Consider the following 10,083-nt stretch of genomic DNA (forward strand, 5'->3'; position numbering starts at 1 on the left):
TCATCAAAGGAGATGAACTATAAGTTTACATATAAAGAAATAAAGAAACATTCCCATAGCAGCCAAAGCACAGACAAAAGAACTATAAATTATACCTTAGAAATTCAGTCTATTAGGATAATAAACTATATTTTCATTTGATCTAAACAAGCTCATATTTTAAGTAAAATTAAAACATTGCAGAAAACAGTAAATAAAATATTTTGATAACTTGTGCTTTCCTCTTATTTCAGATTCTTCCAGAAGTCAATGAGTTTTGAGGTATATACATTGGTAAAAAATTTGTCACGAGCAGAGTTTGATGATGCTGACATTTGAAGATGGCGAACATTGCCCTCCTAAACACATCATTTTCCCGCCAGTTTATGGTACAGGTGGCCCCAGTAGGATCTGGGGCATAACTAGCCCACCCTATGATAGGCATCGAAGCCCAAAAGAGGCCGTTGATCCAGGCCCCCAGAATCATGCTGATGTAAGTGTTGGTGGTCATTCTTCTTCCTGTGTCAGGACGGCAAATGGTCAGGTACCGATCCATGGCCACGACCATGAGTAATCCGATACTTGCCATTCCAAAAAAGATATTCATTCCAGCATAAATCTGACATCCTGCATATCCAAATTTCCAACGTCCATACAGATCTGACGCAGCAGACATGGGATAGCCAATGCTACTGACCCCTATATCAGTAACAGCCAGGTTAATGATAATTGCATTTGTGGGTATCCGAAGTTCCTTGTACTTAATGAAGATGCCCAGAACTATTATGTTGCTGAGAATATTTATCATACCTGCCATAATCAAGTAAGCTGCAAGAATATTGTGTTCAGTCTGTGAAAAGACAGAGCCATCTTCATTAACAGGGTCTGAACTGTTACCTAAATTATTCCTTAGCATTTTGGAAGAAAGATATTGAGATAGGCTTCATAATAAGCCTTCAATAATAACAAAATCTATGTATACAGAATTTGAAACATCTGTCTACACTTTACCATCAACAGTTTTCAACTTCTCAATATTTAAATTTTATTATTATGTATCAGAACTTTTAAGTTCTTTTCTAAAAGACACTGTCTTTTTGTGATTAAAGTAAACTAAAAACAGACCCTCGTGAATCATGTATGTTATTGTGTCCAAGTTTCTAAAGTAAATGTTCAAATTCATCTTGCCTGACCAGTGAAAACTTAAAGGATAGTCAGTTAATAAAATAACCTGCAAGAACATTTCATTTTTTAAAGTGCTCTAATTTTATGGTCATGCATTTATAAGTACTTGGAAAACAAAGTTCTCCGCTCAGCATTTCATATAGTAAATGCATCACAGTGGATATGAGTATTATATATAATCTAAATAAAACATGAAAGGTTAATCTAGAATGCCAATGAAAATATGGTTCCTAAATCTCCTACTTTTCATAGTTTCACGTTTCTTGAGTGAGCTGTTGTGGCTTCTGCATTACAAATAGTTAGAAGTAGAAACAGTACCATGCAGTCTGTAGATTTGTCCAGATTTCATCAACTACAAATCCCTTTTCATTTGCTTGCATATGTTTCTGCTTAATTTTTAATATTTTTCTCCAGATTGAATTTTAGACTTCCCCCTTCCCATTTTTATGCAATGTAACACTTTGTCATGAGCTCAAAGAATTCGTGCACTAAACACAATAACAGATCTGAGTTAATTACCCCACAATGCTCCTGACCTGGTTGCTGTGAAGAAACACGCTTTCATTTGTTGCACATTTTAGCTCCAGCAGTTTAGTCAGCAGACAGCTCCACCGAACTCTTAAGATGAGACTTCGCTTTCCCTTCAATAGCAAAGAATTCTCAGGTAGACAGGAGGGACTTAAAGAGGTTATTTTGCCCTTCTTTTGTCATAATGACACACAAAGTTAATCATTAGATGAATTCCCAAAGAGGCCTTTATCCAAGAAAACAATCCAAAAAAATATTTAATGTATGTATATTTAAAATGCTTAATATGTGTATATTTAAAGTAAAAGAGAGATAGAGAAAGGGGCAGTAAGTACTAAATGACCCTGTAAAGTCAATTAGTCAATTACATCTTCCAATCTGGTCTCACTAGCCAGACCCCATGAGTCTCAAAACAAGGCCATGAACATGCTCCTCTAAGGACCTGATTCACCACTGTCAGCAAAGGTGACATTGAAATCAGAACGGCATATCCATTGCCTATCATCAATGGTGGACAAAATATGTCCCTCTCTTGTGCAGTGATATATTTGGATTTTTAATATGGTTTTATTCATATCAGATCAGGCAGTGAATATTTCACACCCATAACATTTATCTTGTTTAAGGTGCTCACATAGTTTCTCTCATCTCTCTGATTACTCAATCAATCCTTTTAATATTCTAAAACCTCACAAATCCAATCTTACTCATGATGTTGCCCTACCCTGAAGTAGCTTTCCATTCCTTAATCATCTAAAACATTTACTGTAATACATATATTAAGACTTAAAATATAATGTTTTTTGTCAAAATATTTCACCAGTGTAAATCTTATCTTGCCATCAAATGGAGATTGCATTTGATTCAAGTTTCTATCCTGAAATATGAGTTTTGAAGTACATTGTTTTAATGGTTAAAACATAATGTTTTAAACACATTTTAAAGTGGAAAAATTAAGGGAAATTTTTGGACCAATGGCTTGTTCTTTCAATTTTTTAGAAACATCTGACATCAGATAGACCCTGGCTGCCTAATGGAATGGAGTGTCACTACATTTGCATAAAGTGGTACAAAGAGGAAAATACTAAGCATTCTCAGAACCACCTTTTAAAAAATTCTTAATTAAATTTTTTGAGAGACGGGGTTGGGAGAAGAGAAACATCAACTCATTGTTCCACTTAGTTGTTCCATCCAGTTGTGCACTCATTGGTTGCTTCTTTTATGTGCCTTGAATGGGGATGTGACCCATGTCCTTGGTACTCTGTGATGATGCTCTAGCCACTGAGATAAGCAGCCAGGACCTCAGAACCACTTACTTTTGCATAGAAACAGCTTGCATGTCTCTGCAAATGTTTAAGGATTTTGTTTTCTTTCTTTGTTCTCAATGTTTAATTTGTGTTAAGTTTCTATCTTTGCCATTTAACATGTAGACATTTTGAACATTATTTATACCAATAACTTTGTAAAGAGAATTAGATTTAGTTCAACTTAAACTCAACATCTAATTATATTTCCTAGTTTCCACTCCAAAATACTACTGACTAATATGATTGATCATTAACCTTTTTTTGGTGTACCCATCTCTATTATGGAGAGAAATATTTGGGACAGCAATATTTTCAAAGATCCATCAAAAAAAACAACAACCCATCAGTGGCTTGATCTCTCAGGTATCCAATTTGTACACTATGGGAACAAAGTCTTTCTGGGAATGCTTACATTTAAGAACTAAGCTCTTAACATTTCTAAAAGTTAAGTCCTGAATTTACAGAAATATCAATTTACAACGAATTGACTTCACAAGCAGCGCCACTACTGTTAATGCCAGCAAATTTATTCCTGCAAATTCGCATGTGATTTTTCACTGGAGAAGAAAAAGATAGGCAGAATTTTAATGACAATCACCCATCCATTCAGCATTTGTGGAACATTTGTGTTCTTCACCAAAGAATGTAACTGCCATCTACATAAATGAATTGTAATGATATATCTGACATTGAAGAGATTTCCATTTAATACATAGAATTCAATTCATTCATTCATTTTCAAACATTTATTGTGAACTTACTCAATTCAAGTCTATGTTATGTGTGTTAAAGATGCTATGTCAAACAAGAGGAACCTGATCTTGCCTTCTCTGCACTTAAAGTTCATTGTAGAAGATGGTACTATAACTCGAAAGAGAAAAAGCAACTAACCATATGAAGACATTGAGGCATGGTATTGTTCGTAAGGGAACAGTTAGGGAGGGAATCCAAGCTACCTTCCAGAGTAGCTGTAAGGTAGGAACTAGCACAGTGTATTTGAACACAGAAGACCAGTAAGTAAAAAGGTAAATACTGTTTAGATTGTTGTGGGTAAAACAAAAGATAATAATGTTATGTGAGAAGATATTGGGTACAAGAAAGTTTACATAGAAGAAATTTCATAAAATGAAACCTCATTAAACAAAAGAGGAGTAGAAGTTCAGAGCATAACAGAAGGGAGAGTGACTTCAGACAGAAAGTGATGCTGGACACAGCCAGTGACTCATGAGACAACAAGACATAGCGAGAGTATAGGGTGATGACAAGTGTAGAGCAAAGCGGCAAAGAAGGGGAGGCAAGCATAAGTCAAGATTGCTGATGGCTGCAAATAACAAGAATGTAGACAACAGTCACTTGAAAAATTATGAATTTAGTTTTCTAACAAGAAGTTTTGTGGTAAGAACTTAGTAACTTTGATCCAGCAGCTTAATTATATCAGAGCTAAAGTTCTATCTGTAGTTCTTCTTCTCATGGGATCAACATTGTTTGCTATAGCAATGATCATGTTATCATTACCCTATGTTAAATGCAGGAAGCAAGGCACTGAATGGTACAGAAAAAAACTTTTTGTCTTAGAGTACTTATTTTTTTCATGCAAAAAATTCTTTCCCAGTTAGTTCTACTAAAACCCTCCTTTATACCTGTGTATTATGGCTACCTTCTATGAGGAATCCAGTTTCCTTAAGATCAAAGAATTTGTCTTATAAATAAAAATTTTCTTAGTAAGAACAAGGAATCTGTCTGATAAATCCAGGTTTCTTTAGTAGGGAAGAGGGAGAGGGGAAATGCCTATTGTGGTGACAAGCACTGTCTGCCAGAACAGGAGCTAAGGATGGAAAGCCTTGCACTTCCTGATGTTAAGCAATCGATTTCCCTTTGTGGGAAACAGGTCTCTGTCTGAAACCTCAGCTCATGGTAGCTTAATGGTCATCACATATTTTTGTTCTTTTATATCTTCCACTTGAAACACTTTTTTTCTATCAAATGTACATAGCTTTGTTTTTTTCCTGACTCTTGGTCTCTTTCTGCCTATGGGTTTTGTGGATGAAACAAGCATTGCCTTAATTCTTTTATCTGTTTTTCAGCCAATACATTCAAGTCCAATAAATAAAATATAACAAAGTAGAATTTTTTCTAAGCAATTTACAATACAGCTTTCTAATCAACTTTTCTCATGGGTCACAAATGTAGACCCATATGTTATATATACAACCTGATTAGTCATTATGTAAGCAGTGAGTCATATATATTAATTTTTTTCAGGAAAAGTGAAAATGGCTCTCATAGGAGAACTTAGAAAATATAAAGATAGATATCTTTTTTTGCTTTCCTAAGCAAAATGATACCTTATATTTTTTACTCAACCAAGAAAATATGCAAGACTAACAAGTTCAGTGATGATGAAAATCATTTCCTGCATTTCATTTGATTTACTCTTTTATGCTACATTAAGTGAAGGAGTCTGAATGTATTCCTGTCTGCTCAGAAAGTTCTCTCAATTATGCTACAGGCAGTTTATTTTGATGTTTGCTTCTGTAGGTCTTCTTCTAAGAAAGAAAGAAAAGGTGTAAATTCTTATTACAATGGTCCATCCACAATGAATAAATTTTTTCATTTACTATTTGTAGCACTTAAGATAGTATTTTTTTTTAAGTATGGACTATAGTAAGACACTATGTTTAGTAGTTGAAACCCATTATGAATGCGTGAGGGGCTGAATAGTGCCTACTGTGAAGTTCTAGCTGTGGTTGAAAACTCAGGAAATGATTTTGCAATAGGGGGAGTCTGTAATTGGCCAAATTAGCTCCATTACAATCTAAATTCTATTGAAAAAAATCTTTATAATCTTCTAGTAACTTCTCACCTAGATTATCCACATGATTAGAGATTTCTTAATTTTCAGCATGAAGATGTTTCCTTCAGATACTTATCTGATTTTTAGTTTACATTAATGTTCATTTAGTAGCTCTCATTAAGAAAACACAAAATGATCAGAAGTTAACATACATTTTATAAATTTATACGTGTATTTTCTGACTTTGGGTTAAATGTAAAGGCTTGACTATAGGTAATTGTCTCATTTCCCCCCTAAATACCACAAAAATGGCTTAAAAGTGAAAATATCTTAACTAAAAGGAAAAATAAAACTTCAGAAAAAGCATAAGGGTAATATTTTAAAAAATAGAATAAGATAGAAGAGAGGTAATTGACATAGCAAAGCAGAGAACATCAAAAACCAGTTGGCCATACAAGAGGATTCTGATGAAAAATTATCTTGTTTGTCTCACAAAATCTCTGAGAGTCTCAATGTGTTTGAGTTGATAACAAGAAAATAGGAAGTCAATCTAAAGACTGAACACTCAGAGACTGTTTTAAGTTTCTTGACTTCTCCACAAATACTAAGAGAAAAAAATACTAGGAGAAAAACTTTAAAAAGCTTAGTTTCTCAAGAAATTGACTCAAGAACTATTTACACCAAGAAACAGAGGTTCAGGATAAAAACAGAGTAATAAAATTGGTCTACACATATCCCCTACTCTACTCAAAGTCTCTTTGCTCTGCTTCCATAATACTTGTTGCATTGTTTAGTTTTGACTGACAGAAAACTGAAGAATAATCTGTGAGAAAAAAAATTAAAAACCCCCAATAAAAGATTTTTAGAAGTTTAGAAGTTGTCTAAAGACCTGCGGGAATTCAACTTAAATGAAGTCAGCTGTTTGAATCCTGTACTCTGGCCCAACCCTCTCCTTCATAACTCAAAGCTTTAAATAGCTTTTTGTACCTTGATCATACCTGTAAATGTTTACTGAAGCAGTAATATCTATGAGAGGAAATTTCTTCCTGTGACAAAGACCAAAACAAACAAATGGAACTGAGTTAAAATAAATAGGTTAAATAACATATCCAGAAAATAAGATCAGAAGATTATTTATAAAGGAAATCAAAACAAAAATAAAATAATATTGAAAATTAAATAAATTTAGAATCATTAGAAAAATCTATAAAGCAGCCACTAAATTTTTTTTCAAAAACCCAAAGAAATGCAAAATAATAAAGAGATTAGAAAATTAAAGAATTTTTTTAGCTGGTTCAACATCCAACTAGTAGAAATTCTAAAGAGAGAGGAGAAAAAAAGATAAGCGGTAATAGTTAAATAAATAAAACATAAAAAATAACCTCTCAAACTGAAGAGCTTTTGAAAAATTAATGACCTAATATAGTCAAACAATGGCCTATTATAATGAAGTTTCAGAACAGCTGAGATTAAGAGATTTTAAAATCTGTCACATTAATTAGACTAAACATTAGAATTGAAAAAACAGTAGAACATTAAAAATTCTAATGAAAATTATTTTCAGCCTATAATTTTATACCTAGCCAAGGTATCAGTCAAGTGTAAAGGTGGAATAAAGGCATTTTCAGATGTACAATACTTTTAAAAACTTATCTCTTGTACAGCCTTTCTTAGAAAACCATCAAAGTTAATAATTCCTGGAAAATTAGATAATAAAGCAGAAAAGAAAGATGGAATTAGGGTCTTCTTTACAGAAGAGAAAAAAGAAAAAAAAATGCTTCTGACATGACTAAGGTGCTTTAAACCTAAAAAACTAATAGTTTATATTGCAGCAAGAAGTAAACATCTGTATGAGGAAGATCATCAGTTAAAGGAAGCAAACAAAGCAAAGTAAGAAGTTGGTAGTCTCCAACCCAGGAGAGGACCTTCACTAGAAGTTGGTAGTCTCCAACCCAGGAGAGGACCTTCACTAGAATTCTATTATGCTGGATTCTGGATTTGTGGAACTTTGAGAAATAAATTCTGTCATTTAGAAGGCCCCCTGTCTGTGGTATTTTGTATTTTTTAAATGCATTCAACTGTAGATGAGTATTTGAAATATTTGAAAAGTAATACATAGGTATGTGACAAATGCTAGACTAGATACAAGTATACAATAATATCAAAGTAGAGCAAGAACAATAAATTTCACCAGCAGTGAGAGGGGTGTGGTAAGAGAAGATTTAGGATAAGTTAACTGGAAATGATGACAACTGAGCTGGGTTTTTCCATATATAGAAAGGGTGTGAATGAAGGAATTAGTAGTTGGCCCAGAAGATTAATTTCAAAACCTAGTCTCAGAGGACTTTGGCTTCTAGTTCAGACAGAATAAGAGGAATTGGATTTACGCTCCTGCCTGAATCAATTAAAGATGAAAAAATGTATGAAGCAATGACACAGATTTGACAACAAAGGACAGGGATCCTTCAGAGCTGGGAAATGAACAAAGTGAGTTCTAAAATTGCCCTAAAACAGATGGTGATCAGCACATGAATGGGAGATAAGGGAGAGAACCACACTGAGGATTAGAAGGAACAGTACTCAGACCACACAAGACCAGAAATAGTGCCTCTACTCAGCACCAAAGTCGAAAACCTCATAATTAGGGGGTAACGGCTGGAGTTTTAAAAATGTCTTGCCTCACTGTTGGAGAAACATTAACCTTAATTCTCATCCAATTTAACAAAGCTTAAAAGCCAGGTCCAAAAGTATCAAATTATTTCCAAATAATCACATGTAGAACAAAAGCCAAGAATATTTATAGAAATATAAAAATATTCAGATACAGAAAGGCTAAATTCACAGTGTCTGGCCACCAATAAAACAATAGAAGGCATACAAGTACAAGGCAGCATAAATGTACAAGTCATGAGGAGAAGAATCAATCAACTGTCCCCTAAATAAAGTGAGGTGATATAATGTTGCTGCCTTATTGTGGTAGTACCCTGTGGTATTAGAAATTGGGGTACTTTTCAGGGGGCATGACTAAGCACGGAAAAGGTGATAAAATGTAAAGTGGCAATATAGGATTCAGTGAAAGCAAAAACATGGAGCCTTTAAGTAGTTTCAAATATTTGGTGGGAGGCTGACTTTCCTACCTTATAATGAGAGGGAGCTGGGGGCACAATTATTGAAATCTTGAAGCACATGGTAGCGCTGGGAGTCTGGATGATTTAAGTATGCTGGAAGCAGACTTTGAGTTCTAGTGATAAACACACTTTAATTTTAGAATAAGGAATACTTGAATATGAAGAGAGAAATAGCACTGAGGTTTTGTATTAAGGACACCTGGAGTGATTTAGGTTAATCTGAGGTGTCCTGTTACGCCATCTGGGTTTTAGGCAATACTGGACACAATTAGACAGTACCAACAGAGGTTCAAGTAACCTCTTCTTTTTCCTCTCTCTTAACCTTCATTTAAGAAATAAAGAGATAAAATAGACAATTTTATCAACTTGAGTCTCTGCTTATTACAGGAAAGGTATAAATAGACACAAACCTATTGCTTTGAAACTGAGAGCTATCTTGCCCTCCCCACTACCCAGCTGAACTGGCTGGAAATGGTGGCGTTGAAGTTGAACAGATACAGCTCGAAGGTTTCTAAGCTTTCACATGGGCTCTAACCTTGACTGTCTCACTCCCTGTCCTTGCCTGCTCTTGTGGTATTACTCCCGCAGTCACTGCTGCCTTGAGCTTGGTGCTCCTGTCAGCATTGACCTCTTTGTGGATGGAGCCCCTCAGACTCCTTGGGGTCTCCCAGGGTCCATTTAGAACCTCCTCGGCAAAACAAACTCAATGCAAAACCAAACAAACCACAAAGGCATCTGACTGATTCACTTATCATACAACCAACCCTTAGGTAAACAATTTTCTTTCACTTTAAATGTTAATTTAGATTTGGGGAAAAACACAGCTTCCTTTTTTTTCTTTAAGCTGTTGTCCATGATAATAAAAATTGTTGTTAGTTTGAAAGGCTTCTTTAATTAACAAAGCTGGAAGATTAGATTCAAATGATTATAGCTAAGAAATAGCATTTAGGAAAGAACAGCATTCTTCCCCTTTCCTAAATAATCACAGAGCTGTAAGGTCTTGAGTAGATGAATTGAGGAGGTCAGCCTTTTGGGCGGCTGCCCAAGGCACCATCTGTAAGAGCAAAGAACAGTCGCTGTCTCTGCCGGAGAAGGTGTATTTGTGGAACTTCTCCCCCCTGGGCGGATATAATATGAGGTTGGAAGAACTATTTTGTTAAGC

General features: G+C 34.7%; 1 pseudogene; it reads right to left on the reverse strand.

The window, feature by feature from the left end:
* Positions 1–229: 229 nt before the first annotated feature.
* LOC136323770 (visual pigment-like receptor peropsin pseudogene) lies at positions 230–915 on the reverse strand (annotated as a pseudogene).
* Positions 916–10,083: the final 9,168 nt, after the last annotated feature.

The sequence above is a fragment of the Saccopteryx bilineata genome, chromosome 2 (genome assembly GCF_036850765.1).
Source record: "Saccopteryx bilineata isolate mSacBil1 chromosome 2, mSacBil1_pri_phased_curated, whole genome shotgun sequence".
NCBI classification, from domain to species: Eukaryota; Metazoa; Chordata; class Mammalia; order Chiroptera; family Emballonuridae; genus Saccopteryx; species Saccopteryx bilineata.